Below are 16,150 nucleotides of genomic sequence, written 5' to 3' on the forward strand. Positions count from 1 at the left end.
TACTGAGTGCTCTACAATACTGACTATTCACCACTAAGTTTCGAAACTATCTGTGTGCTGCCGTGGTTAAAGTGTACTGTGCATGACAAAATGGCACTATCAAGAACTGGCTCTTAGTGCTGAGGCAACTGTGTTGTATCATGGGCCAGGGGTGAATGATGGCTGCATAAATGTGTATGGGCGAATAGACGTGCAACTGTTGAGAAACTAACCACCCAGATGAGCCAAGAGCCTACCAACAACCTCTCTTCAATGTGCGTTTAGCGGACGCTGCTGCATGTGGGCTTCCACAGCAGGCGCCTAGTTAATGCACCGATGGTGACCGTCGTTCATCGGCGATGAAGGCTAGAATTCGCATGCCAGTACCTCAACTGGAGATCCACCAAATTGCGACAGGCGGCTTTTACAGATAAATCATGCTTTATGCCCTATCAGACAGATGGTTGTTTGTGTGTACGGCGCGAAAAGTCTGAAAGCAAATACCCTGCAATAAGGTTAAGGACCGGTAATTGTTTCCGTGGTAGCCCTGGATGAGTTTGTCATTCTGGAAGGCATACTGTATTAACAAAAGTATACGTCTATCCTTGGGGACCATGCCCACCCTTAAATGTAGCATTTTGTTTTCCATGGCACATGGCGTCTGCCAGCACGTCACTGCAACGTATCACACAACTTCCAATGTTCGTACATTGTTCAAAGAGCACCAGGATGAGTTTACCGTATTCCCCTGGGCCACCAGACTTCCCGGATTTAAACCTAACCGAGAATCTGTGGGACCACTCGATCAGGCTGTTGGAGCCATGGATCCTCAACCGAGAAAGACAGAGCAGGTGGCCGCGACACTGGAGTCGTCATGGCTCCACATCACTGTCGGTACCTTCCAGAACCTCACTGACTCTCTGCCTGCACGTCTGGCAGCGGTCCATGCAGCAAAATGTAGCTATTCATTCTTCTGACAAGTGGTCACATTGTTGTGACTGATCAGTGTATAATACTGTGACTAACGACACTGAGCCTTGAAATATCCTTCCTTCTGACACCGATAACTTTACTTTTCGAAAGGAGAAATTCGTCGGCCATCGCATACTTTCGTACAACTATCGATTTCCTGCAAGTTAACGAAAAGGCAAAGCGTTGCAGCTAAATCATCCAGGTTTTCCACAGAGACTACATGAAAATTCCAGACCAATTCCTCACAGAAAGACATATAGGGCCCTATATTCCGCTACTCTGTACATGAATTGGTATGCTTCTGGATTTTGTGTCAGGTCACACATCTGCGAGTTCACTCTTCAAATTCTATCAGAAAAGGGTTCAACAGTTTCACTGGCTTTCTGCGCTAATCCACTCAACTTCCCTCTAAAAAAAATCTAGCAGTATTCTGTTTGCGAGATCTCTACCGTTATCCTCTGCCAATTGTTCGCATGTGCGAGCCTGATATATACATTTTAGCCTCATCCGTCAGACGCAGATTTATCTGCGCTCTAGTTTCATTTGATCAATTATTCCGTTCGTCTGTGGCTTAAACATCATTTATGAATACAGTCATACCTCTGTTTTACTGGAGAAGGGTGTTATTAAGTTAGCTACTAAAGGATCTTTGGAGGAGGAGGGTACACTCAACCGTATTAACTTCCTCTGAACCCCACTGTGACTATTATACAGCTTGAAAAGCTTCTGTTCTCTTATTTAATCGCCTTTATACCAGTTCTTGTGAGTATTACCCTCTAAGAATTTCGATACCTGCGTCATCAGAGCGGGTACGGTATCACTAGTATTATCCGATCGTGTTTTCGGTGTCTTCGTGCAATTTATTACTACTTTTACACTTACAAGTCTAATACGGACGAAATAATGTATTTGAAAAGCAACAGACAATCTTAACAGACATAATCGATCCAAAACTTATACAAGTAATTTTAACTAATCCTTACGTCTGATCGTTGCTCAACGACACTCGGTACAATAGTGAGCTGCGTGACTGTAATGCCTACAAGTGGTGCAAATTACTGCCACCATTCTACTATGTAGTACACTATGCTCAGTTAAATTACAGCTCTTACACCTCACAGGTACCAAATAAATTTCCTTACAATTCTCTCTAAATTGTAAATGATGCACAGTTTATTGAAGTTTGACAAAGGTTGTTTTCCACGTCGTATACCAGCCTCTATGTCTATCCTGGCAATCACAAAATAATATAAACGTTAGTAGAAAATTGTCTTTGGACTCACCTGATGTGTTCATAGCTGAGAAGTGTGAACGACGTTCGAGACATTAGAAAGCTGTTGCTGATGCTTTAACATCCTTTCCTGGTTCGTTAGTCACTCCAAGACATCAATATCGTAGTGATGTGGCCGAAGAATAACTTTGGCGCCAAATTGTAGGGGTGCTGATCAGAGACTTCCACGTTGTCAGCATGGGATTTTGGGTTTTGTAGAGCGTCTTTCAGTGCTAATAAAACATTATTAGCAAGTTATATTTATTACTTCATATTTACATTGTGGTGACAAAGGTCAATGAATATTTCCTAATATTGTGTCTGGCCTTCTTTTGTCCGTTGTAGTGCATCAGCTAGATGTGGCATCGACTCAACAAGTCGTTGGAAGTCCCTTGCATAAATACTGAGCCATGTTGCCTCTGTAGCCGTCCATATTTGCGAAAGTGTTGCCGGTGGAGGATTCTGTGCACGAATAGCCCTTTCGACTGTGTGCCATACATGTTCAATGGGATTCATGTCGGGCGATCTGCGTGGCTATATAATTCACTCGGATAGACCAGAATGTTCTTCAAACAAATCACGAACAACTGTGGCCCGCTGACATAGTGCATTGACATCTAGAAAAATCCCGTAGTTTTTTGGAAATAAGCAGTCCATGAATGGCTGCAAGTAGCCCAACGTAAACGTTTCCAGTCAAGGATCGTTTCATGGACCACAGGACTCAGTCCATCGCATGTGACCACAGCTCACACTATTATGGAGCCACCACCAGCTTCCAAAGGGCCTTGTTGACAAGTTGGGTCCATGGCCTTGGGTGGTCTGTGCCACACGCGAACCCTACCATCAGCTCTTATCAGCTAAAATCGGGACTCATCTAACCAGGCCGTTGTTTTCCATTCGTCTTGGGTCAAACCGATATGGTCGCGAGCCCAAGAGAGGCGCTGTAGTCGATGAAGTGCTGTTAGCCTAGCCCTCGCGTCGTTCGTCTGCTGCCATAGCCTGTTAACGCCAAATTTCGCCTCACTGTCGTAACCGTGACGTCGTTACGTGAAGGCCGTCGGCCACTGCCTTGTCCATGGTGAGAGATAATGCCTAAAATTTGGTATTCTTGGCACACTCTTGACATGTGGATTTCGGAATTTTGAATTTCCTAACGATTTCCGGGATGGGCTGTCCCATACGTCTGGCACCGACTACCGTTCCGCGTTCAGAGACTGTCAATTCCCGTCGTGTGCCACAATCACGTCGGAATCATTTCCATATCAATCACCTGAGTACAAATGACAAATCCGCCAATGCGCTGCCCTTTTATACTTTGTGTACGCGATACTTCCGTCATCTGTATACGTGTATTTGGCTATCCCACCTCAGTGTAGAGTTGTGTGTCTTCTCGTCAGCCTCGGCTGACTCCTGGTGTCAGTGACACAGAGGAACGGCACTGACTCCTGTCGTCAGCTCAGCTGTACTGGTAACCAAGGCTGCTACATCAGCAATTGTGCCGAAGTTTTGAGGGCTGCCGTTTGGATGGCGAATCCATAGCATGAAATTAAGCACCCACTCAACATTACAGCGTTCTCGACCCAGCTCCGGAAAATAATGATGACCCACGGTGACCCATGATAGGTACCACACTGTAAGAAGTCTTGTAGTCGGTTGATACTGGCTCCCAGAAGTGCATGCAGCAATGAGCAGGAAGATTCACTGACCAGGAAGCCACGCCCAGCAGTGACAATGATGTCAGTGCGACAAGCACTGTGAGATGTACTGGTTTTGGAATAGCATCAGACCCCCATCAATGATGTGGTAGGTGCCCAGTGTGAAGTCCCATGAGTGACAGGGCGTGGTTTCCTTGATGTTGCCATATGGGGGATGGCAAGCATCGCGTTCAGGAGAACTTCTAAAACATCTAATGCTTGGATGTCACTACACTGTAACTATCAGCGAATCGAGTAAGAAGACGCCGACCAACTAAATTCAGAGCTAGAATACTGAGGTATTTATGGAGATGAGAGGGAGGCAATGACGAAATTTGGCCAGCTTCTTTACTAGTGGCCAATAGTCGTCGTTCCACTGCGTGTGCTTAACAGATTGTCACAGGCTATTAACTGCCCAGTATCCAATGTATAGTTTTTGCTCCACGTAACATCACATCGGGTTTAGATCTGGCGAGCTAGGAGGCCAGCACATGAATTGGTACTCGCCACTGTGTTCCTTAAACTGCTCCATCACATTCCTGGACTTGTGATATTATGAATAATCTTGTTGAATAGCGCCGCTGCCGTTAGGAAACATGATCGTCATAAAGGTGTGTACCTGGTCTGCAACAAGTGTACCTTACTCCTCGGTCTTGCACGACGCCACTGGACCCATGGATTCCCACGTGAATCCGCATAATGAAGCCGCCGCCAGCTTGCCTCCGTCCCGCATTGCAGATCGAAGGAACTGTTCTCCTGGAAGACGACGGATTCGCGCCCCCCCATCGGCATGACGATGAAGGTATCAGGATTCATCAGGCCATGCAACGCTCCGCCACTGCGCCAAAGTTCGGTGCCTATCGTCACGTGCTCATTTCAGCCGCAGATGTCGTTAGCTGCGGAGGTCCATTATTAGGCGCGTTCGGTGCACTGTGTGTTCAGACAAACTTCTACTCTGCCCATCATTAGTGTCTGATATTAGTTCCGCCACAATTCACCACCTGTCCTGTTTTATCAGTCTGCTCAACCTACGACGTCCAACATTAGTAATGAGGGATGGGCGGGTAACACCACGACATCTGGACGGGATTTCACCTCGCTTTCGCCAAGTGTTGAAGGCACTAACTAATGCAATCCTTGAACACCCGACAAGTCGTGCAGTTTCCGAAATAGTCATGCCGAGCCTCTGGGTCATCACAATCTGCCCTCGCTCAGAACCAGATCCTTTCCCATTCTACATACGGATAGTATGCTCACTGATACTATATGCACCATGCCTGTGTCTGACTAACAATCACTTCTCGCAAGATGACGCAGCTATCGCCTGGACGAGTTTACACTGATGGGCTTAAACATTATGATCACCTGTATAAAAGTTGTTTGTTTGTCTTAGAACGAAATACATCACAGATTCTGCGTATCAGGGATCCGACAGTTTGTTGATGGGTTTGTGGGAGTATGTGGCATTCGAGATCTACGCACAGGTCATGTATTCCCGTAAATAATGGGTCACTGATTTCCGTACGCGGTGATTGCGCCATATAGCTCACTATAATGCACCTCAAACAACTGTAGCATAGTTCTGGCTCCGAGGCATTGATAATTATACTACTGAAAGATGACATCGTCTTCAGGGAAGATATCAAACATGGAGGGACGTAGGTGGTTGGCAGCCTTCAACTTGCCTTCGATTACCACCACAGGTCCCATGAAAGGGCAGGAGAAAGTCGCCCATGACATAATACTGTTCCCGCCAGACCGCATTCGTGGCGCACTGCACGTTTCGAGCCGCCGTTCACCTCGATGACAACGTTTGTCGAGACGACCAGCGACGTAGTGTAGCAAAAATTTGATTCACCCGAAGAGCCAACACCTTTCCATTGAACGACGGTCGAATCCTGATGGTCCTATGCCAACTGCAGTTGTAAATGACGATGCTGTTGGGTCAGCATGTGAACACGTATGGGTGGTTTGCTGCAGAGCTCCATATTCAACAACGTACGATGAATGGCGTGATCCGCAACACTCATGTGTGCACTAGCATTGTGCACTTTTGGCAGAGATGCCACAGGCCTCCAACTATTCTACTTTACAGAGCAGCCTAGCCTCCGAACGCCACGTTCTGTGAAGAATCGCGGACGTCCAACTATTCAGCGCCTAGTGCTAGTTTCACTGTCCTTGTACCTCTTTCCGTAGATGCTAACTACAGTAGCACGTGATAATTCGGTCAGCTTTTTAGTTTTTAAGGTACTCGTTTACAGGGTCTGCGTAGTAATAATCTACCCTTTGCCAAAGTCGCTTATCTCAATGGATTTCAGCATTTGCAGCCTACATCTTCGCTTGGGTGACCCCCGTCTGTGTCTGCTCTGCTTATATACTTTTGTTATCACGTCACGTGCCCGCGACGCCACCAGACAACTTCTAACATTGTGGTGGGCAGTGGTCATAATGTTTTGGTTTATCAACGTATATCGATATTAGGTCGGTGGTCATAACGTTCTGACTGATCAGTGTGCAGTGTTGGTTGTTTCTTTCTGCCGAATAGCTATATCACCACATCTGCTTGGTATCGCCTGTGGCTGTGCTAGTGTAAACATGAGGAAAAAAGTAATTTTTCCCCCTTTCCTACTCTGTGGCGTTAACAACAGGATGATGGGCTGGGCAGCAGTTATGACGAATTAGTACCTCAGCCGTCGTGGAATCATAAGTGTAGTTTTAACAATAACGTGATTTATTTAACAGAATTCACACTGCTGATGCAGACTGGTTTGCAGTGACTGTATGTGGTAGCGTTGACTGCAGAAAAACAAAGCTGGATTGAGTGGTAGTCATAGCAATTTCCCCTCAGCAAGACACAGCAGTGCTGTAGCCTTCTGTGGTACCCATGGCAGTTGCAGCACAGCCATCGCAGCATTGGTCACACTCCCGTCGGTGTCCAGCAGTGACTTCCGTGGTCCACAGTCCTTGGTGGCAACATAGAGGTGGGGTGTGCGGAGACCTGAACCCAGGAACCCGGCAAAGAATGCAGTACGTGAGTCTGTGGCAGCAGAAAGCGTGCAGGTACGGCAGATAGCATTTCAACAGCAATCAGGTGAGGGTGACATCTTAGCGCCGGCAGCAAAGCCAGGACACCTGCGAGGCTCCTTCGAGTCAGTTGATGCCAGCCAGTAGTAGTCTCTAGTTGTAATGCTCCAGTTCAGTTCCCAGCAGCATCAGGACTAAGTGCGGCCCATAAACATGGAGCTATTGGAGGCAGTGCCTGATTGTAATTGAGACAGGATGCACCACATCGGTTCGACAGTTCGCGAGAACTTCTCGATGTAGACAGCAGTATACGACAGCATGTTAGGTCTGGATGGGCACATTTATACTGGCCAGCCTTAGATTTACTATCAAAAGGCCCTTCTTTCGGACAAGTACAGTGTCGTGGCAACAGGGTCCGGCATGTGCCCACAGTGCTGGCTTCAGTGCCGGAGTGGAGGCTTTCGTCATGCCTTCACGGCTATGTATGCAGGAGGTGATGGGCAGCTGGCGACTTGCCTCGCTGCAAGTTGTGGAGCCAAATTAAGAAAGTGGTGGCGTAACAGAACCAATAGGTTAATTCTCCCTCCCGCATCTCCACCAGTAACATTTTCTATTAGAAAGGAATAAGCTGCCCTGCAGCACTGATTCATATCATCACTAACACAGATACAGTATCACCGTCCATGTCGTTGTTGCTTTTAAGTCCAATGACCAGCTGGAGCCCGCTCACCAAACTAGGATATCGTGTGAAACTGTCTTTGTATCTGCAAAACTACTGCAAGCTACATTCACTTCATCATTTGTAATGTAGTCAAGCCAAGATTTCCCGCTGCGGTTTTTTAATCTCCACATTTTGATCCTTTACTTCGTTAGCTATTACTTCATACCTCAGAATGTTTCCGATAAAATTTTCTGCTCGTTTAGCCAAGTTATGCCTTAAACTTGTCTCCCCTCCAACTCGATTCAGTTCTTCTTCATAAGTTGTGCATACTACGCATCCAGACTTCAGCATTCTTCTGTAGCATTGTACTTAAAAGCTTTAATCTGTTCTTGTCAAGACCGTTTACCGTCTGTTTTTCATTTCCATGTAAGCCTTCGTTCCGAATTAATATCTTCAAACATGACACCCTAGCGGTTACATTTACATTAGATATCAACATATATCTATTTTTCAGGAACCTTTCCATCCTATTGCAAGCCTGTGTTTCAAATCCTCTTGATGTCTGCCATTGTCAGTTGTTTAGTTACTCAGGTAGCAAATGTCGCCAACTACATTTAGTGCATCATTTCCAGATCTAATTCCCCTGCGTGATATAATTCGATTACTCTTGTTTTAATTTTTTAAATGTTCGTCTTGTAACTCACTTTCAAGACATTAACGGTTCCATTCAAAATCATCTTCCAATTATAATGGGAAACCCTAGATTTCCTCTCTCTGAACATTCATTTTTTTTACTTCTCATTAGTTCTCTTTACTGCTTCTCAATGTGCAAATTGAATAAGATACAGGATGGGCTACAACCTTTTCTAACTCCTCCTTAGCTACTTGTACTGTTGCAACAACATGTTATATGTATTGTATAGATATTTCTCCCATCTGCTATATTATAAAAATCTCGCCATCTATGAGGCACTATGGCACAGTCATATATTTTATGCAGTTGTAACTCTGTTTTCATTGGCACCAGAGTTACGTAGCTCATAGGGAGTCGGGTGAAGCTGCCATTTGTGGAACCTTAGCATAGAGGCGGCAGGTTCGAATCCTGCCTCGGGCATGGATGTGTGTGATGTCCTTAGGTTAGTTAGGTTTAAGTAGTTGTAAGTTCTAGGGGACTGATGACCACAGCAGTTGAGTCCCATAGTGCTCAGAGCCATTTGAACCATAGATGCGGCGGTGGGCCACCTGTGGGGAATAAGCCTGTCGTAAGCGGGAGATATTAAATTCATCTCGGTGACAGTACACCGTGACATCATTATGAAGTGTGCATACTTGGTTTCGAGCGTCGGGAATGTCTTTCGACTTTCGTGGTAGTATCGAGTCTGAACATGGTGAGCTTCCCGTAGCACGAAGCCGCTGTTGTTTCATGATTATTAGAATTAATGTGACTGGCTGCTGTTTGTAATATCTAATTACTTCAGATCATGAGACTGTGGCTAACCAGGATGTGCTCATTTCAGAAATGCTGTCTGCAAGTGCACAAGTATGGGCCTCATTAGTATCAATAAATGGTAAAGTATTTATGAATTGCGCACCAGTGGATAAATTGCAGTTTTTCTCAGATTATTAGATGTGAATTATTTATTGACTCTGTATTAATACTGATCTGTTTATTCACTTGAGGCTGATATACATAACGTTTTCTAGTTAAATACACAAAATTAAACCTGATTTGTACACCAGAATAATAATTGAAGTATTACAATAACACTGTTCTCAAACGGTAGAAAGATTCCAAATACGGAGTATCGTCGTGACTGTGGTACCACTCTGCATCTACATCTACATGATTACTCGGCAATTCACAATTAAGTGCCTGGCAGAGGGTTCATCGAACTACCTTTAAGCTACCTCTCTCGAACAGTGAGAGGGAAAAAAGAGCACTTAAATCATTCCGTGCGACCTCTGATACACTATGTGATCAAAAGTATCCGGACACCTGGCTGAAAATGACTTACAAGTTCGTGGCGCCCTCCATCGGTAATGCTGGAACTCAATATAGTGTTGGCCCACCCTTAGCCTTGATGACAGCTTCCACTCTCGCAGGCATACGTTCAATCAGGTACTGAAAGGTTTCTTGGGGAATGGCAGCCCATTCTTCACGGAGTGATACACTAGGAAGAGGTATCGATGTCAGTCGGTGAGGCCTGGCACGAAGTTGGCGTTTCAAAACATCCCAAAGGGGTTATATAGGGTTCAGGTCAGGACTCTGTGCAGGCCAGTCCATTACAGGGATGTTGCTGTCGTGTAACCACTCCGCCACCGGCCGTGAATTATGAACAGATGCTCGATCGCATTGAAAGATGCAGTCACCATCCCCGAATTGCTTTTTAACAGTGGGAAGCAAGAAGGTGCTTAAAACATCAATGTAGGCCTGCGCTGTGATAGTGCCACGCAAAACAAGGGGTGCAAGCCCCCTCCAAGCCTTCGTATTTTACTGTTGGCACAACACACGCTGGCAGATGACGTTCACCGGGCATTCGGCACACCCACACCCTGCCATCGGATTGCCACATTGCGTGCCGTGATTCTTCACTCCACACAACGTTTTTCCACTGTTCAGTCGTCCAATGTTTACGCTCCTTACACCAAACGAGGCGTCGTTTGGCATTTGCTGGCTTGATGTGTGGCTTATAAGCAGCCTCTCGCCCATGAAATCCAAGTTTGCTCTTGCCTAACCTGCCTAATTGTCATATTACTTGACGTGCATCCTGATGCAGTTTGGAATTCCTGTGTGATGGTTTGGATAGATGTCTGCCTATTACACATTACGACGATCTTCAACAGTCGGCAGTCTCTGTCAGTCAACAGACGAGGTCGGGCTGTACGTTTTTGTGCTGTACGTTCCCTTCAAGTTTCCACTTCATTATCACATCGGAAACAGTGGACCTAGGGATGTTGAAGAGTGTGGAAATCTCGCGTACATAAGTATGACACAAGTGACACCGAATCATCCGACCACGTTCGCAGTTCTTGAGTTCCGCGGAGTGCCCCATTCCGCTCTCTCACGATGTCTAATGACTAGTGAGGTCGCTGATATGGAGTACCTGGCAGTAGGTGGCAGCAGAATGCACCTAATATGAAGAACGTACGTTTTTGGGGGTGTCCGGATGCTTTTGGTCACATAGTGTACATCTTATATTATTATTATGATCATTTTTCCCTATGTAGGTGGGCGCCAACAAAATATCTTCACACTCTGAGAAAGTTGGTGATTGAAATTTCATGAGAATGTCCTTCGGCAACCAAAAGCGCGTTTGTTTCACTGACTGACATCCCAATTCGTGTATCATATCCGTGGCACTCTCTGCGCTATTTCGCGGTAATACAAAACGATCTGCCGTTCCTTGAACTTCTTCGATGTCCTCCGTCAGTCCCTTCTGATGCAGGTCTCACCCCGCACGGTAATACAAAACAAAGACACCCCAAAGAGGGTGGACAATTGTGATGTAAGCAATCTATTTAGGAGACCTATAACATTTTAAGAGTCCTGGCAATACATCACAGTCATTGGTTGGCTTTTCCAATGACATTACCTATGTGATCGTTCCGATTTAAGTTATTTGTAATTACAATCCCCGGGTGTTTAGTGGATTTGACAGCCTTTAGATTTGTGTGAAGTGTCGTACAACTGAAATTTATCGGATTCCTTTTAGCACCCATGGTCATGAGTTCACTCTTTTCATTGTTTTGTGTCAGTTGCCATTTATTGCACCATACAGTCATTCTTGCATACGAATTAAAGCAGTAACTCAGTACCGTCAACTGGAACAATTATTGCAATCATGGAGAATGTGTAAGAAGGCTGTTTAGGTTTTTATATTGGTAACGCCACGTAGCGCTCTGTATGAAAATCGCTGGCTGTGCTGAGTGCAGTATGTGGCTGGTTTGCACTGTTGTTGGCTATTGTAGTGTTGGGCTGTTGGCTGTTAACAGCGCGTAGCGTTGCCCAGTTGGAGGTGAGCCGCCAGCAGTGGTGGATGTGGGGATGTGAGAGCGGATGATCTGGACGTGTGTCCATCAGAAACAGTACTTTTGTAAGAATGGATGTCATGAACTGCTGTATATATATTATCATTTTTGAACACTATTGAGGTAAATACATTGTTTGTTCTCCATCAAAATCTTTCATTTGCTAACTATGCCTATCAGTAGTTAGTGCCTTCAATAGTTTGAATCTTTTATTTAGCTGGCAGTAGTGGCGCTCGCTATATTGCAGTAGTCCGAGTAACGAAGATTTGTGTGAGGTAAGTGATTTGTGAAATGTATAGGTTAATGTTAGTCAGGGCCATTCTTTTGTAGGGATTACTGAAAGTCAGATTGCGTTGCGCCAAAAATATTGTGTGTCAGTTTAAGCACAGTCTTCTATAATTTTTCTAAGGGGACGTTTCAAATGTTGCTGCATTTTCTTTCTTTGAAAGTGAGAACATACCAATTTCATTCTCGTTATTTTCGTACGTACTTACCAATAAGCTCCCCCAATGGTATAAGTGTGCTGACTGTGTGAAGTATGGCCTAATTTGAACTAAAAATTGTAATTCACTGCGAGATAAATGAACTTCATCCTTTGCAAGTGAAAGTAGTTGAAACAATGAGAAAAAACAGCTGCAGGAACATTTCTGTGCTAGTGCTAGGACCAGTACCGGAATACATTTCGTCTGCATATGCACTCTAATTGATAATGTTCTTGTTTGGAAAAGAAGTCTCCTAAAAACAGTAGATTGTAAATTTTATTTTGTACTCTATAGACGGAGTATAATAAGTTATCTTTTAATTCCTCTTCTGTGCCTTTTTTTCTGAAAGAGCCCAGTTTGTTTTACGAGGTGATCAACGTGTTTCGAATGTTTACTGGTATTTGCGTGTTTCATACTTAATTTGTAAATTATTCTTTGCCTCGTGATGGCTGGGTGTTGTGTGCTGTCCTTAGGTTAGTTAGGTTTAAGTAGTTCTAAGTTCTAGGGGACTGATGACCATAGATGTTCAGTCCCGTAGTGCTCAGAGCCATTTTTTGTAAATTATTCAAAATGACCACTCTCTCCTGGGAGAAAGCGGTCTTATGTGTACTCACCATGGAATACTACGGAACATACTTTTCTTAAATACTTGGAAAAATGAACTTAAAGAAAAGAACCAGTGAACAAGATACACTCTATTTGTACTTGTAGTTCTACTTCTTCACCCTACACCTTTACCCACTACGTTGTTGTGGACATTGGCAGTGCGATACTCTGAAGATTTTACCTTACATTTAATTATTAAGAAATCTACCAATAAAGATGCGTTCTCGAGAGATCCTTAATATTTTAAGCAGTGTACATTCATAGGACATACATCGTAATTTCAATCCTATCAAATACGAAATTCAACTAAATGACGAAATCAAATAAGGTTTCTCCTACTTCTCGGAGTTCGAAACTACCTCGAAAGTCGACAGAAATCCCCTACGGTTGAAACAGGGGAAATACACGTCATATTAACGTCATGGACAAGTGCGATCGAGGTGAATCTAGTGTATCCCGTCATAAACGCACATGTTATGGAAGTCAGGTCAGCTATTCGGTTCGCGGGAAGTTGTGGTTTTCGGGAAGCTTTGTGGCTTATGTAAACTCTCCGTAGTGCAAGAGAAACTAGTGGCGACATAGTCATAGGAAGGTCTATGGTATCATTTAACGAGAAACAGAATAACGTCGGAAAGTAGCTCTCCTGTTTGAGTAGCTCTTCAAATCGAATAATATTACTGTAATCTTATAAAAAGACAAGAGGTTTCGAAAAGAGACCTAGTAAGACGAATGCACTTACAGAGAGAATGTAACGTTATTAATTTGTAGTTTCAGTGATTGGGCGGTTGTTTAGGTTAGAGGGTCTCAGGGAGTATTTATTGCTGTCAGAGGTAGTTTGCCTTGTAACAAAATTGAGGTAGATAGTTCGTGTGAAATAGTATGGGTAGTGGTTATCCCTAACAATCGGAATAAACTATTAATTGGTTCGTTTTACCGATCCCCCGACTCAGAAGATATAGTTGCTGAATAGTTCAAAGAAAACTTGAGTCTCATTTCAAATAAGTACTCCGCTCATACAATTATAGTCGGTGGCGACTTCAATCTACCCTCGATATGCTGGAAATATTATACGTTTAAAGCCGGTGGCAGGCATAAAGAGTCGTCCGAAATGGTACTGAATGCTTTCTCAGAAAATTATTTTGAAGCGTAAATGGTTGCGAAAGCATACTTGACCTTTTAGCAACAAATATTCCTGGACAAAGAGTGAGTATGGTGACGAGTTATTAAACACCGTTTTCCGAAACTCCTTCACCAAAGAAGACCAAGTAAATATTCCTGAATTCTAAAAGGAACAACTGTCAAGATAAGAAACGTAGAAATAGATATCCTCAGTGTAACAAAGCAGATTAAATCACTTAATAAAGGCAGGGCCTCCGGCCCAGATTGTATACCAGTCAGGTTCCTCTCAGAGTATGCTGATAAAATAGCTCCATATTATCAATTATATACAACCACTCGCTCACAGAAAGATCCGTACCTAAAGACTGGAAAATTGCTCAAGTCACACCAATACCCAAAAAGGGAAGTAGGGGTAATTCGCTGAATTACAGGCCTATATCACTAGCGTCGATTTGCAATAGGATTTTGGAACATATACTGTGTTCGAACATTATGAAGTACCTCGAAGAAAATGATTTATTGACATATAGTCAGCATGGTTTCAGAAAATATCGTTCTTGTGAAACACAACTTGCTCTTTATACTCATGAAGTAATAAGTGCTATCGACAGGGAATGTCAAATTGATTCCATATTTTTAGACTTCTAGAAGGCTTTCCACACCGTTCCTCACAAGCGTCTTCTAACCAAACTGCATGCCTACGGAGTATCGCCTCAGTGGTGCTACTGGATTCGTGATTTCCTGTCAGAAAGGTCAAAGTTCGTAGTAATAGACGGAAAGTCATCGAATAAAACAGAAGTAATATCCGGCGTTCCCCAAGGAAGTGTTATAGGCCCTCTATTGTTCCTGATCTACAGGATGGTCCATTGATCGTGACCAGGACAAATGTCTCACGAAATAAGCGTCAAACGAAATAAGTACAGAGAAAGAAACTTGTCTAGCTTGAAGCGGGAAACCAGATGGCGCTATGGTTGGCCCGCTAGATGGCGCTGCCATAGGAAAACGGATATCAACTGCGTTTTTAAAAATAGGAACCCCCACTTTTATTACATATTCGTGTAGTACATAAAGAAATATGAATGTTTTAGCTGGACCACTTTTTTCATTTTGTGATAGATGGCGCTGTAATAGTCACAAACGTATAAGTACGTGGTAACACGTAACATTCCGCCAGTGCGGACGGTATTCGCTTCGCGATACATTACCCGTGTTAAAATGGACCGCTTACCAATTGCGGAAAAGGTCGATATCGCGATGATCAAAACGACTTGCAAAATGATTTACATAAGATATCTGTATGGTGCGAAAAGTGACAATTGACCCTGATTAAAGAAAAGTGTGAAGTTATTCACATGAGTACTAAAAAAAAATCAGCTAAATTTCGATTACGCGATAATTCACACAAATCTGAAGGCTGTAAATTCAGCTAAATACTTAGGGATTACAATTACAAATAACCTTAATTGGAATGATCAAATAGATAATACTGTGGGTAGAGCAAACCAAAGACTGCGATTCATTGGCAGACCACTTCGAAGATGCAACAGGTCTACAAAAGAGACTGCTTACACCAAACTTGTCCGCCCTATTCTGGAGTATTGCTGTGCGTTGTGGGATCCGCATCAGGTGGTACTGACGGACGACATCGAAAAAGTACAAAGAAGGGCAGCTCGTTTTGTATTATCTCGAAATAGGGGAGATAGTGTCACAGACATGATACGTGAATTGGAGTGGCAATCTTTAAAACAAAGGCGTTTTTCGTTGCGACGGGATCTTCTTACAAAATTTCAATCACCAGTTTTCTCCTCCGATTGCGAAAACATTCAGTTGGCACCCACCTACATAGGGAGAAAAGATCATCACGATAAAATAAGAGAAATCTGGGCTCGCACAGAAAAATTTAAGTGCTCGTTTTTCCCACGTGCCGTTCGAGAGTGGAAGGGTAGAGAGACAGCTTGAAGGTGGTTCATTGAACCCTCCGTCAAGCACTTCGTTGTGAATAACAGAGTAATCACGTAGATGTAGACGTAGATGTAGATGTAGGCACACGTAGTCGCGACTCTTTGGATAGAAGACCTTTGGCGCACTGGCCAGGGAATTCGATGGCTTGCTATCACAACGAATAGATAATATGTTGAGGAACGCTTCTCATAGTACCTGGACGTGCTGTAAAATAACGCCTCCGAATATTTTATATGAGAATTATTAAAGCTTTTTAAATAAAACAAACGTTATTAACATTCTACACCTCTGTTCCTCACGTCTTCATACTTATTTATCAACATATTTACCCTGGCGAGGAACACATTTCTTC

This window comes from Schistocerca americana, chromosome X (genome assembly GCF_021461395.2).
Source record: "Schistocerca americana isolate TAMUIC-IGC-003095 chromosome X, iqSchAmer2.1, whole genome shotgun sequence".
Taxonomy (NCBI): Eukaryota; Metazoa; Arthropoda; class Insecta; order Orthoptera; family Acrididae; genus Schistocerca; species Schistocerca americana.